Here is an 18,870-nt window from a genome sequence, read left to right as displayed (position 1 = left end):
ATTCAAACGACTCCAATTCGATTGTTTACTCATTCAATGAGTGAATTTTCAAGTTTCGCAACCTAAAAAATGAGGTGGATGGATAAAAACCATGAGGGAGCATTTCAGATCTCTAGCATTATGGACAATCCCACCCATATTTTCTATGGAATTCGAACCTGAACTCTATTTATGATTCTTTTTTTTTCACATTGGCCATTATTTCTTATTTCAACATATATTTTTCCGCCTTTTCTCTACCTTTTTAGGGACGAATTCCGGATAGTTTTACATCTAGGATTTACATATACAACGTATAGCACTGTCAAGAGTGAATTTCCTTTTTTTGATAAATTTAGATTAAAAAAAGTACGGGATTCGAAACTTGAAAACAGGGATTGGGTTGCGCCATACATATGAAGGAGTATACAATAATGATGTTGATGTATTTGGCGAATCAAATACCGTGGTCTAACAACCAACCATTCTGATTAGTTGATAAAATTTGTTGCGAGTTTTATGAAAAATTCCTGTTAAAGGTTTCATTAACGGCTAATTCATGTCGAGTAGACCTTGTCGTTGTGAGAATTCTTAATTCATGCGTTGTAGGGAGGGACTTATGTCACCACAAACAGAGACTAAATCAGGTGTTGGATTCAAAGATGGTGATAAAGATTACAAATTGACTTATTATACTCCTGACTATGAAACCAAGTATACTGATATCTTGGCAGCATTCCGAGTTACTCCTCAACCTGGAGTTACACCTGAGGAAGCAGGGGCCGCAATAGATGCCGAATCTTCTATTGGTACATGGACAACTGTGTGGACCAATGGACTTACCAGACTTGATCGTTACAAAGGAAGATGCTACGACATCGAGCCCGTTGCTGGAGAAGACAATCAATATATTTGTTATGTAGCTTATCCTTTAGACATTTTTGAAGAAGGTTCTGTTACTAACATGTTTACTTCCATCGTGGGTAATGTATTTCGGTTCAAAGCGCTTCCTGCTCTAAGTCTTGAGGATCTGCGAATTCCTGTTGCTTATGTTAAAACTTTCCAAGGACCACCTCACGGTATCCAAGTTGAAAGAGATGAATTGAATAAGTATGGTCGTCCCCTATTGGGATGTACTATTAAACCAAAATTGGGGTTATCTGCTAAGAACTACGGTAGGGCGGTTTATGAATGTCTACGTGGTGGACTTGATTTTACCAAGGATGATGAAAACGTGAACTCACAACTCTTTATGTGTTGGAGAGACCGTTTCTTATTTTGTGCCGAAGCAATTTATAAATCACAGGCCGAAACAGGTGAAATCAAAGGACATTACTTGAATGCTACTGCAGGTACATGCGAAGAAATGATGAAAAGGGTTGTATTTGCCAGAGAATTGGGAGTTCCTGTTGTAATGCATGACTACTTAACGGGTGGATTCACTGCAAATACTATCTTGGCTCATTATTGCCGAGATAATGGCTTACTTCTTCACATCCACCGCGCAATGCATGCAGTTATTGATAGACAGAAGAATCATGGTATCCACTTTCGTATACTAGCGAAAGCATTACATATGTCTGGTGGAGATCATATTCACTCTGGTACCGTAGTAGGTAAACTGGAAAAGGAAAGGGAAATAACCTTGGGCTTTGTTGATTTACTACGTGACGATTATATTGAAAAAGACCGAAGTCGTGGTATTTATTTCACCCAAGATTGGGTATCTCTACCGGGTGTTCTGCCTGTGGCTTCAGGTGGTATTCACGTTTGGCATATGCCTGCTATGACCGAAATCTTTGGAGATGACTCTGTACTACAGTTCGGTGGAGGAACTTTAGGACACCCTTGGGGTAATGCATTGGGTGTTGTAGCAAATCGAGTATCCCTAGAAGAGTGTGTACAAGCGTGTAATAAGGGACGTGATCTTGCTCGTCAAGGTAATGACATTATCCGTGAAGCTTGCAAATGGAGCCCTGAGCTAGCAGTTTCTTGTGAAGTATCGAAGGAAATCAAATTCGAATTTGAAGCAATGGATACTTTGTAATCCAGTAATTATCATTCGTTCCTTCAATTGAATTGCAATTAAACTCGGCCCAATCTTTTACTAAAAAAGGATTGAGCCGAATAACGAATAAGGTTCCTATTTCATTTTCCAGGCATATATACATACTGGATTTCGGTATACAAAATCTTAAATACAAGATCTAAGACTCAACAATTCAAATCCTTCTGTTGTCGTATCCATAATTAATCTTATGGATCCTTGAGATGGGATTAGTAGAATATTTTCTATACCCCTTAATCCGGACTATGGTCGAATCGAGCCAATGGTCACAACGCTTTATCCCCGTCCCGTATATTGTCTTTTTCCTTCCGCATTGCAATAAAAACTTATTATTCTCCAAAAAAAGAATTCTTTCTATGAGAGAACAAATCTTTTCGATTAGAATTTGTACACGGCACGGGATAACCCTCGCTTTCTATTCTAATTGAAGAAAGGGTTCCATCATATAGATTGATAGTGAAGTGATATCCAGATTCCCACAAAAAAAAGAATCCTTTTTTCAAGACTCATCCGTCATTAGTCAATTATTCTATTGGATCTATATGCTTATTCCGAGAGGATATATGCAAATGATTATTCATCGAATGACTATTCATCTATTGTATTTACATTCAAATAGGGGGGCAGACAAGCTCTATGGAAAAAAGGTGGTTCAATTCGATTTTTTTTAACGAGGAATTAAAACATAAGTCTTGGCTAAGTAAATCAACAGATAGTCTTGGTCCTATTGAAAATACCAGTGGAAGTGAAGATCCCGTTATATATGATAGGGATAAAAATATTGATAGTGGGGACGATAGTGATAATTCCAGTGCTAATAATATGGATACTTTTTTCGATGTCAGGGACATTCGGAGTTTGATCTCTGATGACATCTTTTTAGTTAGGGATCGTAATGGTAACAGTTATTCGATATATTTTAATATCGAAAATTTTATTTTCGAGATTGACAACAATCGCTCTTTTATGAATCAACTAGAAAGTTCCTTTTATAGTTATCTGAATAATGGTTCTCAAAGCGACAATCACTACTATGATCGTTATATGTATGATACTCAATATAGTTGGAATAATCACATTTTTAATTGCATTGATAGTTATCTTCGTTCTGAAATCAGTATTGATAATTACATTTCAGGCGATAGTTACAATTACCGCGACAGTTACATGTATAGTTACATTTGTAATGAAAGTGTAAATAGTAGTGACAACGAGAGTTCCAGTATACGAATTAGCACAAATATAAGTGATTTCAATATGAGAAGAAGATATAATGATCTCGATATAAATAAAAAGTACAAACATTTGTGGGTTAAATGCGAGAGTTGTTATGGGTTAAATTATAAGAAATTTTTTAAGTCAAAACTCAATGTTTGTGAACAATGCGGATATCATTTGAAAATGAGCAGTTCAGATAGAATCGAGCTTTCGGTTGATCCGGGCACTTGGGATCCTATGAATGAAGACATGGTTTCTATGGATCCCATTGAATTTCATCAGAAGAGGAACCTTATAAAGATCGTATTGATTCTTATCAAAGAAAAACAGGGTTAACCGAGGCTATTCAAACAGGCATAGGTCAACTAAATGGTATTCCCATAGCTATTGGGGTTATGGATTTTCAGTTTATGGGGGGCAGTATGGGATCCGTAGTAGGCGATAAAATTACCCGTTTGATCGAGCATGCGACTCGTAAAGCTCTACCTATTATTATAGTTTGTGCTTCGGAAGGAGCACGCATGCAAGAAGGAAGTTTGAGCTTGATGCAAATGTCTAAAATATCTTCCGCTTCATATAATTATCAATCAAATAAAAAGTTATTCTATGTATCAATCCTTACATATCCTACAACCGGTGGGGTGACTACAAGTTCTGGTATGTTGGGAGATATCATTATTGCCGAGCCTAATGCCTACATTGCATTTGCGGGTAAAAGAGTAATTGAACAAACATTGAATAAGACAATACTTGATGGCTAACCATTGGCCAACCATTTGTGAACCAACCAATGTACACGTTTAGGTACGGTTACTCAAACCTAAATGAATACATTTCATTTGTGTGTGACAAGCTAAGTTTCGATCTAACGGTTGAAAGATATTAGCTTGGATAAATAAGGTTTTTCATCTAACGGTGATTATTGAATGCGTTGTTACCAAGGTAACCTAGATTCCAAACCCTGATTTGAAAACTATATAAGGAGACGTCTAGCAACTGTGCAAAACTAATCCCCACACCTCATGTGTGATAATAGTTGGTTTGCTAGACTCGATTCTCCTTTAATCGTAGGATTCTTCTCGAGACCCTGTCGATTAACGACTGAAAGACTTCATTGGGATTGTGAAGCCAGATGAAACTTTTTCTTGTAGTTGAGCGATCTGATCTTGCCATTTTCTATCGTACGAGTTCAATTGAATAATTGACTTGAGATTATATCTCCCATATGGCAAGATAAAAAGAAATCACAAACATCTTCGTCTCATCGTTTGTGATTCCGCAATATCTAGTTTAGCTACCATACGATTTAGATTATTGTGAGGTGATTGATAATACTAGGATGTTCTTCGGGAATATAAGACCGGTTTATCAATTAGTTCTTGTTCACTTTGATTTCTATCAAAATACAGAACAAAACTTTTAGGTTTATCTGTGGGAGATAGATTTATCTATCCTCGTAGACTTTTCTGTGTGATCCAGATTTGTTTGCTAAAGTCTTCGACTTTGGGTCGTAGCAACTCTTGGTTGTGGGTGAGATCAGCTAAGGGAATCAAGTGCGTAGTATTCTGCTGGGATCATAGACGTAAGGAGCGCAACTGTACCTTGAATCATTGTGAGATTGATTAGGGTTCAACTACAGTCCAGACCGAAGTTAGTTTGTAGTAGGCTAGTGTCTGTAGTGGCTTAATACAGTGTGGTGTTTAATTTGGACTAGGTCCCGGGGTTTTTTTTCATTTGCAGTTTCCTCGTTAACAAAATTTCTAGTGTTTGTGTTATTTCTATTCCACATTATATTTTGTTATATAATTGAAATATCACAGGTTGTGCGTTTGTACTGATCAATTGTGAAATCCAACCTTTGGTTGTTGATTGGAAATTGATTGATCCTTGGAAATTGGTCTTTGGCACCATCCAAGTTTATTATCCTTATATTTGATAAAGACTCGCAGATTTCAATTTGCTTGAGTAAAATCAAATCAAGAGAGAGATATTAACTCCTCAATATACTTGTCTCTAGATTGAGTTTGACTCTCTAGTTGATTCTCTAGAATGTATATTTGGAGTTAGTCCGTACATATTGCTAATCAAAATATTGGGTGTGGTTGTTATACCCCCGCTTTTTCAATTGGTATCAGAGCAGGCAAACACCTTAAAACCTTATAAGTTTGTGTTTGCTCGATCCTCAAAAGTCTATCCCTATGGGAAATCGTTTTGGGAGACTTGCCCATAGAATCTGTAACGCATACCAGAGCTCCTTAAAGATTGTTCAAAGATTATTCATTAGACTACAGTACCTCATAATAATCACAATCCATCTAGTATGTCGGAAAATCTAGATGTAAGAAAACAATCTAAGGAAAAAATTAAAAAGAATTTTCAAAGAAAGCATAGTCAACGCTCAAAGGTATGGACTCTCACAATAATTACTCTTAATCTCTTTGATGAATACTACCATAAAGGATCAATTGACAAGGATTTGTTTAGGGCGTTTGAAAATGTTTTGAAATTCTTAGAAAAGCTAAATTCCCTGGAAAATTTGAACTTCTCTGATAAAAGTTATGTGCCTGTCAAATCTTTTGATTATGCACAAACTGTTCCCAACACCAATTCAGGTGGAGTCAAAAAGAGTTCATATGTAATTGGCAAAGGAACCATTTATCAGAAAAGGTCAATTCCTGGTCATAAGAAAAGGAGCCCAAGTAATTATAAGTATTATCAGTATACTTCTGATTCTGGCTACAAATATCAACCGAAAAACTCGCATGAGAAATTCTCTGCAGTTTCCAAACACCTAATTTGAGGTTTAGCTACACCATTTGTACATGACTTGAGATGGGGCAAGTAACGGGTTGATTTTGATTTAATTCATTTTTTAAGCTTTTCAGTAGGTACTTTCCTTAATAATGTATGTACCTTCGAAAAACCTACTTACCTTTAGTGGGTCGCGGTTCGTGTACGGGTCCAAGCCCATGAGTGGGTATAAAAGAAGTTTGGAGTACGCGTACTCTTCTTCCTCCCCAAATAGTCCGCGTACGTGAACTATTCTAGGTTCATGTTTTCTCTCCATTAAAGCTTGTTGAAGAACAATTTTGAAGAGATTCTTCAAGATAATAAGTCAAGTAAGTAATCTCTTGCCCACTCCCTTATTTCCTTCTAGAATCATGAAGAATGTTAAGGGTTCAAAAGGTTTTTCATACAACCTAGGATCTTCATCCTCATCAATTGATCTTCATGTTGATAAGAATTCTATAAGGATTAGATTTGTGGATGAATCATGTAGCAAAGTATTTGAAAAGATTTCTACTTCTGGGTTTATTTTAGAAAAGAAATTGGATTTGACAAGTGGGCATAAGGATGATTTAACTTGTTTTGAAAAATTCAAGCTTGGAAACATCTTTGATGGTCTTGGTGAAGGTTTTGACATTCTTACTAGGATCTTCTATACCAACATTTATGATGTTGTCCATGAGGACATGGAATTTAAGACCATGGTTAATAGAGTGAGGATTCTAGTTAATAGAGAATTGATTTCGAAAATTACCGGAATTCCTTTGGGAAATTTTCGCCTTCCTAGACCAAGTGATGAACGACCTTCACAAGAAACTATTTCAAAAGAGCTGTGTGGAAAGAGTGTTGTGTGGAATGGAGGAAAATTTCCTATTAATCAACTAGATTTTCCTTTAAGGTATTTTGGAAAATTGGGTATTTCTAACCTTTGTCCTTCCACGGTTGAGAACTCTCGTTGGAGTCGTGAGTTTGCGGAATTGTTCTATTACCTTGTGATGGAAACCAAAGGTCTTGACATTTGTGGTTTCATTATTTTCAAATGTTAGACATGACTTCCGTTTACAAGAAGATAGGCTATCCATGCTTGATTGAGCGAATTTGTCGCAACTTCTCCATTGAACCCATAAGGAACTGCATTGGAACCCCCCAAGCTTGTTCGGCCTTGTACTTTCAATCAAATGAAGGAATATGCTTGTAAGAGGCAAAGGTGTGACACAACTAATGGCTCGAGTGATTCTTCTACGAAGCTTCTTCGCCAAATTTAAAAATGTGTTTGTAAATTGAATACCAAAGTAAGTTGTGTTCAAGAACAATTACTTTTGATTGCTACCAAGTTTCCCGATATTAAAGAAGACATGGACAAAGTTCGTTCCTCCTTCGTAATCTCCAAAGATGAAGATGATGAGTAGCCTCATGTGCTTCTTTATATTGGTGATTAGATTATTTTTGTCTAGAAAGTATTCTTATGAGAATTTATCGCTTATGTCTTAGGAAGAATAACTAGAGTTTGGAATAACCATTATTGTGAGTACACATAGCTATGCCCATCGTTTTGTTTTCATCTTTATTTTTTAGGTTTATTTATTTAAATTCTAAAAATTGATTTGGAAGATGATGATTGTAGTATTAATCTTTAGGGTTTTATATATTGCAATATGTTATGGGATATGTGTGTTTGCGTCCGTGAACTATTACTGTACCATATGATGTCAAAAGTTATCTCTTTTATATGTCGATATGCAAGTATTGATACAAGATCGATGAACTTTGTACAAACAAAAGTTAAGCCTATTATGTCAATTAATGATGGAAGATAGGTTAAAATCTTTTGTTTACAAGGATTATGTCTATTGAATGTCATTGTGCAAATAATGATGAAAATAAAATGAATCCTTGTATATGTCGTAGTATTGATCATTCCCTGATCCATATCTTATGTGTATACTGCAATGCTCCATAAGTTTTTCTTGTGTTGAGCATAAGACGATTAAGTTAATCATTTCTTTTATGGTGAACTTAGTCGTAGCTCGGTAAGTTCTCTTATGTCGAGCATTTCCAACTAGATTAATCATAGATTCGTTTGTGGTTATTTTGGTTTTGTATTCTTATTAAATTAATCATGGGTTCTCTTGTGGTTAGTTTAATTGAGTTTTTTCGATATAGAAAATCATTCCTTATGGTTTTTAGTGTCCAATAAATCCTTCTTTTCTTGTAAAGGTAAGGTCGCTCTTGTTGTTCTCTTGGGAATGATATCAAATGGGGGAGAGTTCTTTTGAACTTTCGCTTAATTTCCATATCTTTGTGGGGAGTGTGGCTGTGGAATAATTTAGGGGTTATCTTGTATCTTTATAAACTCCTTGATGAATGCATTTAACCTCGGCTTTATGATTGCATCTAAACAAGTTGATATGTACTTTTCTTTGGTCACGAAGTGTCTTCGTGGAAATTTCATTAGGATCCCGTTTTCGTACCTTTGCTAATTTTATTGACAAAAAAAGGGGGAGAATTAATGTGTAGTTCACACTACAAATACATATGATTTACGTGCTTTACGGGTCATTATGTAAGGGGGAGTGGTTTTCATGTTGAGACGAAAGTATTGACTAAGGGGAAGTGATACATATCACCATAGTATTGTTGTCGAAGTTGTGATATAAGAACTTTGTTGTTGTGTAATAATAGTATATGACACTGTATAACAATGATCGAGAGCTTTTGTTTTGTCATTATTATGGCTACGGAACTTCAACAACTATGATGCTGAATTGAACATCTATGGAATCATGGGAGTACTTGGAAAAGACGAAGTTTTCATGTAACGTTGAAGCACCAAAGAGATCAAGCATGTGGACGAGAAGCTACAAAGTTTTATTTATTTTGTAATCCATATGTATTGATAGTTTTGTCATTGTTAGAGCATTGCTCGGTCGAACTCGCATGCGTTGCTATCTCAAACAAGTTTGTCAATATTAGTGATCAAAACGATATGTCTTGATTTCTAGCATACTTATGACTAAGTCTCGGTCTAGGATAATTAGGAATAGTTGAGATCCAGACTCTATGGCGATTATCTTGCAAAGACGAAGAACTACTCAAGGAACTAGTGGAACTTCATTCGACCAAAAGGTATGTGGAGACTTGAACTCATCTTGTCACTCAAAAGTATATCTACTCTTGAGACAAAAGTCGTATAAGTATGATAGTTTTCATACATACACATTTGTTATTTCGAGCCGAGTTTACTCGCCTATCTTTTTCTCAAAATACGTGTTGGTAAGCTTTTGCTTTAACCATTTTCATCTTTACCCGCGATGAAAGTCATGATGACGTTTCAATCTTGAAAATAACTTTGATGACGATAGTCGATTCTTTATGTCTAACGACTGTAATAACATTATAGAAGAATGTTTCAATGATTGAAATGTAGAGTTGATAATATGTAACCACCTATGGATGTAAGCACATAGTGTGTTCGCACATTAGTGTATAAATCCATGTGCCGGAAACCAAGTGCGTGCATATGTGTGCATGCAGTATTGGTGAAGGAGGCAGTTTGGGTACGCGTACTGGCAGAAATTCACGTCCGTGAAATTCTGCTGAGTTTGAAGTTTACGAACTCAAAAACCAGTAACCTTAGGTACGCGTACCCGTACGCGTACTGGCGGAACTTTTTCACCCGAAAAAGTCTGCTGAGTTTGGAAACTAAAACCAACTCAAAATCCGGTAGCTAAGGTACGCATACCCGTACGCGTACCCAAGATTGTTATTTCTCAAATCGGTAGTTCATGGATTTAAAACAATAAATTATAAGGAATGCAATCTTTGCAAACCGTAGGTACATTGTTCATGAATTGATTCAAATGAATCAAATCGATTTTGTTTCAGTTGTGTCTATGTATAAAGACCTAAGCAATTGAACAACTCTTGAACTAGTTCTTATGAGTCATTTGAACTATTTATGAGAAAGATGAATACGGTTAATATGAAAGCACTCATATGGCTAACCATTGGTCAACCATTTGTGAACCAATCAATGTACACGTTTAGGTACGGTTACTCAAACCTAAATGAATACATTTCATTTGTGTGTGACAAGCTAAGTTTAGATCTTACGGTTGAAAGATATTAGCTTGGATAAATAAGGTTTTTCATCTAACGGTGATTATTGAATGGGTTGTTACCAAGGTAACCTAGATTCCAAACCCTGATTTGAAAACTATATAAGGAGACGTCCAGCAACTGTGCAAAACTAATCCCCACACCTCCTGTGTGATAATAGTTGGTTTGCTAGACTCGATTCTCCTTTAATCGTAGGTTTCTTCTCGAGACCCTGTCAATTAACGACTGAAAGACTTCATTGGTATTGTGAAGCTAGACGAAACTACTTCTCTTGTAGTTGAGCGATCTGATCTTGCCATTTTTTGTCGTACGAGTTCAAGTGAATAATTGACTTGAGATTATATATCCGATAGGGCAAGATAAAAAGAAATCAAAAACATCTTCGTCTCATCGTTTGTGATTCGGCAATATCTAGTTTCGCTACCATAAGATTTAGATTATTATGTGGTGATTGATAATACTCGGCTGTTCTTCGGGAATATAAGACTGGTTTATCAATTAGTTCTTGTTCACCTTGATTTCTATCAAAAGACAAAAAAAAACTTTTAGGTTTATCTGTGGGAGACAAATTTATCTATCCTCGTAGACTTTTCTGTGTGATACAGATTTGTTTGCTAAAGTCTTCGACTTTGGGTCGTAGCAACTCTTGGTTGTGGGTGAGATCAGCTAAGGGAATCAACTGCGTAGTATCATGCTGGGATCAGAGACGTAAGGAGCGCAACTGTACCTTGAATCAGTGTGAGATTGATTAGGGTTCAACTACAGTCCAGACCGAAGTTAGTTTGTAGTAGGCTAGTGTCTGTAGCGACTTAATACAGTGTGGTGTTCAATATGGACTAGGTCTCGGGGTTTTTCTGCATTTGCAGTTTCCTCGTTAACAAAATTTCTGGTGTCTGTGTTATTTCTATTCTACATTATATTTTGGTATATAATTGAAATATCACAGGTTGTGCGTTTGTGCCGATCAATTGTGAAATCCAACCTTTGGTTGTTGATTGGAAATTGACTGATCCTTAGATATTGGTCTTTGGTACCATCCAAGTTTATTATCCTTATATTTGATAAAGACTCGCAGATTTCAATGTTCTTGAGTAAAATCAAATCAAGAGAGAGATATTAACTCCTCGATATACTTGTATCTAGATTGAGTCTGACTGTCTAGTTGATTCTCTAAAAAGTATATTGGAGTTAGTCCATACAAATTGCTAATCAAAATATTGGGTGTGGTTGTTATACCCCCGCTTTTTCAATTGGTATCAGAGCAGGAAAACACCATAAAACCTTATAAGTTTGTGTTTGATCGATCCTCAAAACTCTATCCTTATGGAAAATCGTTTTGGGAGACTTGCTCATAGCATCTGTGATGTGATTGTAGATAGTGATAAAAGTGGTTCGATTCTCAGACTTGCGAAGGATAAAATATAGACTTAAATTTTAAAACAAAAATAGAAAACTCAAACAAAGATGACGTTGTTATCAATATTAAAAGAACACTGAGGCTAAGATTCCACTATTTTCCAAGTTCAAAGTGATTTAAATCCAATATTTATATTTATTCAATTTTTTTCGTTTAATTTGATTCTAAGATGTTGCAACAAGTAGATTTTTAAAATAACAAGTGTAAATCAAAAGCATGGGATATCAAAAACCTAAGTCCAAGCATATACCATCAATGGAAATCACAATTGTTGAATAAAAATCATTAAAACAATTCTCAAACAAGGCAAATAATCATATAAATAATTGTAATAAATAAGATAAATAGAAAATACCACTCTTTATTGGAAAAATAACTTCCTTTATCGCCTCAGTAATGGGGTTTAGCTCCTCATATCAAAAACAGGTTCAAAATATTTTTCCATTGCTCAAAAGGTGTTTTCAAAGGTGAAGAGACTCAAAGGGAGTAAAACAGTTCAATCGCAACGTTTATATGTATTGCAGATCGACTGTTACAAGAGAAACAGAAGGAATAAGACTGCTACAGTAACGATAGAAGCGAAGTGCTGTAGAACAACGACAGTGTTCTGCGACAGTTGGGCGTGGGTTGATGTTCTTCGTGTTCTTCAGCAACAACAGCAGAACATCTTTCCTGCAACTCGTGATTTTTGTCTCCTCTGGTTCTCTAAACTACCCCAAACTATGCGTCCCCCTTCTATGACCTATCCGAACTCCTTTTATTGCCCACGGGTCTATTGAATCTCAAGAAATCCTCGGTTATTCTTATTTTTTTCTCCACCTCAAGTCTCGGGATTTCTTTCCCTTCCAAGCTTATCTACGTGTCAACTTGGTTCTCCAAACTCTCAAGTACTCCCTGTAGACTGAATAAGGACTCAATTCATAATGTAAAATCCTATGGTACTTCCATACATAAACTAAAATATCCGAGAATACACGGAACTCCCTGTTTTAGCCAACTCGATGATTTCCTCCTCTATTTTCGAATCTAAAGGGATTACCAACCCTGTTTCGATGAATCAAGATAATCCCAATCCATCTCCACGTCAAACTCCAACATAATCTCACCCAAAAGACGATAACAACTCCGATAAACTTCACCTCCTCTGTTTGCTTCTCCCGGCCTATCTAGCCCAATTGGTTGGGTCCAATCAATCACAGCGACCCTGTTATCCTATCACATGTCCAGTCCAATGAAAATAAGCCATTGATACTCCTTATAAATCGCTCAAAATTCGATCTCCAGATCTGCTTCGCTGCTGCAACAGCTTCCCGCCAAAAAGCTTCATTTGAATTGTGAAGAAGAGGTGCGAATAGAAGCTGCCTTGAGGGTGTCCTGAGGATGCCCCTTAGTAATTTGGGTACCCCTTATCCATAGTGAGAGTCTGAATAGCATGTGTCCTCCGGGCGCTTTTACCAACTTTTCGAGCCGATTTTTCCAAAAATGATTATTGGCCAAAAATACCTACACACACATAAAACACCGTAATAAGTACAAAAATGAGCACTATCAATTATAGAATCGAGACAAATTAGACATAAAAATGTGTCTATCAAATACCCCCAAACTTATTATCTGCTAGTCCTCGAGCAAAGATAAAATAGAAAAATAAAATCCTAACTCACTGACGCAGGCATCGTCCATTGCATTTAGCGTATGCAATAAGCCTTTAAACCCCTAGGTGGCCCTAGTGGCCGAGTTATAGTCTCGGGAGGGCTTAACGCTAGTCTGACTAATATCAACACAACTGGCATATACAAGGGAACCAGTGATTGATAATCCTAACTCTAGGTCAACACAGCTGGCATATACAAGGGTACCAGTGGTCGACTTTATTGAATTTATTCCTTTTGGTCAAATGGTCTGGTCTCAAATTTTTTTATTTTTTATTTTTCATCTCTTTTTTTTCTCTTTTTCTTTTTCAACTTTTTTTTTTTCTTTCATGGTATCTCAATCACTCTAATTCACCCTAGCATTGGTAACAACTTGAATCGTGAGCCCCACCTAATCACTTAGAGTAATATAGTTTAAAAACAAAATAAAATAAAAATAGAAGTGAAAAGGACTCAACGAGATATGGTGAAACTATCATGTTATTTCTAACACCTGAGCTCTGTGCTTTTATGAATAGACTCTTCTAGATGTTTCCATCTAATCAGATTGGTTCCTCAACTCCTACAACCAAAATGCTTCCATCCACTTAGGTTTGTTAGTGCTATCCTTAATATGCATAAATTTCTAGGCTCTGAAGTTTATTTAAAACAAAAAGTTTCTACCCCACCCCCAAACTTAAATTTAACATTGTCCTCAATGTTTCGAATGAAAGAACAATACCAAAAATATAAGTAACATGAGGAAATAGTAAAGAGAGAGTTCGGAAAGATAGTACCTGGGTGAAGTGAAACCAAACACTGACAAAAATATTATACAACATACGAATCGCCTCGATGGTCAATCAAGGGTAAACAGGGTCCTCCAGAGGGACCTCCTCAACATCACATGTAGGAAAAGGCTCTAAAAAGGGCTTCAATCTCTGACCGTTAACCTTTGAAGAACTAGTACCATCTGATGTCTCAATCTCAATAGCGCCATGAGGAAAAACAGTGCGGACCACAAAAGGACCGGTCCACTGAGAGTGCAGTTTCCCGGGGAATAGATGCAAACGAGTGTCATACAGAAGAACTTTTTGACCTGGAGAAAATGACTTCCGTAAAATATTCTTATCATGCACAAGTTTCATTTTGTTCTTATACTCCTTAGCACTATCGTATGCATCTCTACGAATCTCGTCCAATTCATTGAGCTGGAGCTTTCTGTGAGCTCCGGCCTTGTCAAGTGAAAAGTTTAACTGCTTAATAGCCCAATAGGCTCTATGCTCTAACTCAACAGGCAAGTGACATGCCTTGCAAAATACTAAATGGTAGGGTGACATTCCAATGGGTGTCTTAAACGCGGTATGGTAAGCCCATAAGGCATCAGTAAGCCTCGACGACCAATCTTTCCTATTAGGATTAATTGTTTTCTCTAAAATACGCTTAATTTCCCTATTGGAAACCTCTACCTGACCACTAGTCTGTGGGTGATACGGGGTAGCTACTTTGTGGGTAATACCATATTGTTTCATTAATAGAGCAAACGGTCTAATACAAAAGTGTGAACCCCCATCACTAATTATAGCTCGCGGTGTACCAAAACGTGTAAGTATATTCTCTTTCAAAAACTTAATTACGACCCTATGGTCATTTGTTTTACACGGAACCGCCTCAACCCACTTAGACACATAGTCTACAGCGACAAGTATGTAAAGATAACCTAAAGAATTAGGAAATGGACCCATAAAATCCATGCCCCACACATCAAAGACCTCAATCACTAAAATAGGGTTCAAAGGAATCATATTTCTACGGGAAATGGTTCCTAACATCTGGCAACGATCACAAGAAACACAGTGACTATGGGAGTCTTTAAACAGTGAAGGCCAGTAAAATCCACACTACAATATCTTAGCAACATTCTTCTTAGCACTAAAGTGACCCCCACAAGCATGTTCATGACAAAAGGAGAGAATACTGTACTGGTCACTCTCAGGTACACATCTCCTAATAATCTGGTCGGGACAATACTTAAACAAATAAGGATCGTCCCAAAAGAAATGCTTAACCTCGGTTAAAAACCTAGAACGATCTTGTTTACCCCAATGTTGAGGGGTTCGGCCAGTAACAAGGTAATTCACTATATTTGCATACCAAGGTGATTGGGAAACAGAGAACAATTGTTCGTCAGGAAAGCTATCCCTTATAGGAAGGGCATCACTAGGGAACTAACAACTAACCTGGATAAGTGGTGTGCTACTACATTTTCAGCACCCTCTTTGTCTCTAATGTCTGGAGAAAATTCTTGTAACAATAGGATCCACCTAATCAATCTAGGTTTGGTGTCCTTTTTAGACAAAAGGTATTTCAAAGCAGCATGATCGGTATAGATTACGATCTTAGAACCTAATAGGTAGGATCTAAACTTATCCAAGGAAAACACGATGGCTAGCAGTTCCTTCTCGGTAGTTGTATAGTTCAATTGGGCATCATTCAGAGTTTTGCTAGCATAGTAAATCACATGAAGTAATTTGTCTATTCGTTGACCTAACACAATGCCTATAGCATAATCTGAAGCATCACACATAATCTCAAAGGGTAGGTTCCAGTTGGGTGCCTGGACTATGGGAGCGGTAGTGAGTAAATTTTTAAGCTTCTCAAAAGCCTCTAAACAAGCATCATCAAAGACAAACTTAACATCTTTTGCAAGCAAACTGCAAAGAGGTCTAGAAATCAAGCCAAAATCCTTAATGAATCGACGGTAAAAACATGCATGCTCTAGGAATGATCTAATGTCTTTTACGGTTTTTGGGACCTGTAAAGTCTTAATAAGGTCAACTTTGGCTTTGTCTACCTTTATACCCTTTGAAGAAATTATGTGCCCTAAAACAATTCCTGATTTAACCATGAAATGGCATTTTTCCCAGTTAAGCACTAAATTCTTTTCCTTACACCTAGTCAACACTAATGTCAAATGATGCAAGCACTCATCAAAAGATGAACCAAACACTGAAAAATCATCCATAAAGACCTCTAAAAACCGTTCTACCATATCATAAAATATGCTCATCATACAACACTGAAAAGTCGCAGGGGCATTACACAGCCCGAAAGGCATGCGTCTATACGCGAATGTACCAAAGGGACAGGTAAAAGTGGTTTTCTCTTGGTCTTCTGGGGCAATAACGATCTGATTATATCCGGAAAAGCCATCTAAAAAGCAATAGAAATTATATCCAACTAATCTCTCTAACATTTGGTCGATAAAAGGAAGGGGAAAGTGATCCTTCCTTGTGACCTTGTTCAATTTCCTATAGTCGATACAGACACGCCATCCCGTGGTCACTCGGGTTGGGATTAACTCATTATCCTCATTCTGGACTACAGTGATACCTGATTTCTTGGGAACAACCTGAACGGGGCTGACCCACTTACTTTCTGAAATTGGGTAGATAATACCCGCATCTAACAACTTAAGCACCTCTCTTCGAACTACTTCTTTCATGTTAGGGTTCAGTCGACGTTGCATCTCCCTAGACGGTTTGGAGTCTTCCTCTAAATGAATCTGATGTATACAAACGGTAGGACTAATACCCTTAATGTCTGCTATAGACCATCCTAAAGCTTCCTTAGTATCTTGAAGTACTTTTACTAGCCTACTTTCCTGATCACTATCCAAGTCGGCAGCAAAAATCACAGGTGAAGTCTCAGATGGGCCTAAGAACACATAATTCGGGTTATCTGGTAGTGGTTTGAGGTCCAACTTAGGGGGCTCTTCTAAGGAAGGAACTGAGGTAGTCTCAGAAGCTGGTAATGGTTCGAACCTAGCTTTCCATCTATCAGTGTCTAACACAGGGGTAGAATCTAATAGAGCATTCACTTGTTCAATGGTACTATCATCGTCAAAATCTAAACCAAAACGGGATAGACAACTCTCTAATGGGTCTTCAGACAAGATGTTTGGTAATGACTCCTGAACTATGGATTCTATCATATTCACCTCTTTAACACATGTGTCATCTAGCTCATAAGGTAGCTTACTGACATTAAAAATGTTCATTTCGATAGTCATATTACCAAAGGATAAATTCATCACACCATTTCGACAGTTTATCATCGCATTAGATATAGCTAAGAATGGGCGACCTAAAATCACAGGTATCTGGTTCTCTGGGTCAGGGACAGGTTGGGTATCTAGGACCACGAAATCCACTGGATAAATAAACTTGTCGACCTCAATAAGAACATCCTCGATAACACCTCGAGGAATTTTGACAGACCTATCAGCTAACTGCAGTGTTATCTGAGTAGGTTTCATTTCACCAAGTCCTAGCTGTAAGTACATATGGTACGGCAGTAAGCTCACACTGGCTCCTAAGTCAAGTAAAGCTTTTTCTACCCGGTGTTTACCTAATGTACAAGCAATGGTTGGGGAACCTGGGTCTTTGTACTTTGGAGTGGTAGTGTTCTGAATGATTGAACTTACATGACTAGCTAAAAAGGCTTTCTTATGGACGCTAAGTTTTCGCTTTCGCGTACACATATCCTTAAGGAACTTGGCATAAGCAGGAATTTGCCTAACTGCATCTAATAAAGGAAGGTTTATGGTCACTTGCTTAAAAACCTCTAATATGTCATTAAAGTTCGATTCTTTCTTTGTTGATGCTAATAGCTGGGGAAATGGGGCTCTAGGAACAGAATCAGACCTCTCAGGAACCGAATTGGCATCATCGGAAATTTTAGCAGTCCCCTCAGTTAGTGGTCCTGAGGGATGAGATCCTGAGGGGTGAACTACAGTATGTTCACTATCGAGAATGGTTACCTGATTGTCTACTACTCTACCACTCCTAATGGTTCTAATAGCATTCAATTGATTTGATGGTTTTGCACTTACTTCATGAACTCCTCTAGGGTTGGGGGTAGTCTGACTAGGGAGCCTTCCGTTATCTCTCTCACTTAAGGTCTTAGCTATTTGGCCGACTTTAAGTTCTAGCTTAGCAAGGCTCTGAGCATTAGTTTGAAAGTTATGCTTGGTTTCCTGTTGAAAACTAATTTGGCTCTGTGCTAACATATCCTGAGTTTTTTCTAACATCTTAATAGATTTCTCTAAGCTAGTCGTTTTGTTTTCTAGGCCTGATGAATTCTTAGTGTAACCAAAACCTGGGGGAGCATTAGAATTACTAAACTGACCTTGACTCTGGCCCTTAGACCATGAAAGGTTCGGATGGTTTCTCCAACCAGGATTATAGGTTTCTGAATATGGGTCAAATTTCTGACGGTTATCATACCTAGTGTTATTATAGAGAGCATTGGATTACTCTTCATTATTCTGGCCTTCCCAAAAAGGCTCCAATCTACCACTAGTGTGACCCACTTCTAAAGCTTATAACCTTTTCGCTATAGCAGCAATTTTGGCATCTGATTCAAAGCTTCCTTCTACCCTATTAATGTTTCCTCTGCCTAGAAGAATTGTTTTCTGGGGTACCCTATTGCTTTCCCACTGTTGGGTCTTTTCGGCGATTTCATGCAAATATGTCATCGCATCATCAACTGTTTGGTTTTCAAACCCACCTGTACACATGGACTCTACTGTAGTTGTGGTGGGATAATCTAAACCCTCATAAAGGATCTGAACTAACCTAACCTTTTCT

This window comes from Papaver somniferum, chromosome 10, assembly GCF_003573695.1.
Source record: "Papaver somniferum cultivar HN1 chromosome 10, ASM357369v1, whole genome shotgun sequence".
NCBI classification, from domain to species: Eukaryota; Viridiplantae; Streptophyta; class Magnoliopsida; order Ranunculales; family Papaveraceae; genus Papaver; species Papaver somniferum.
Note: the sequence above shows the minus strand (reverse complement) of the source record.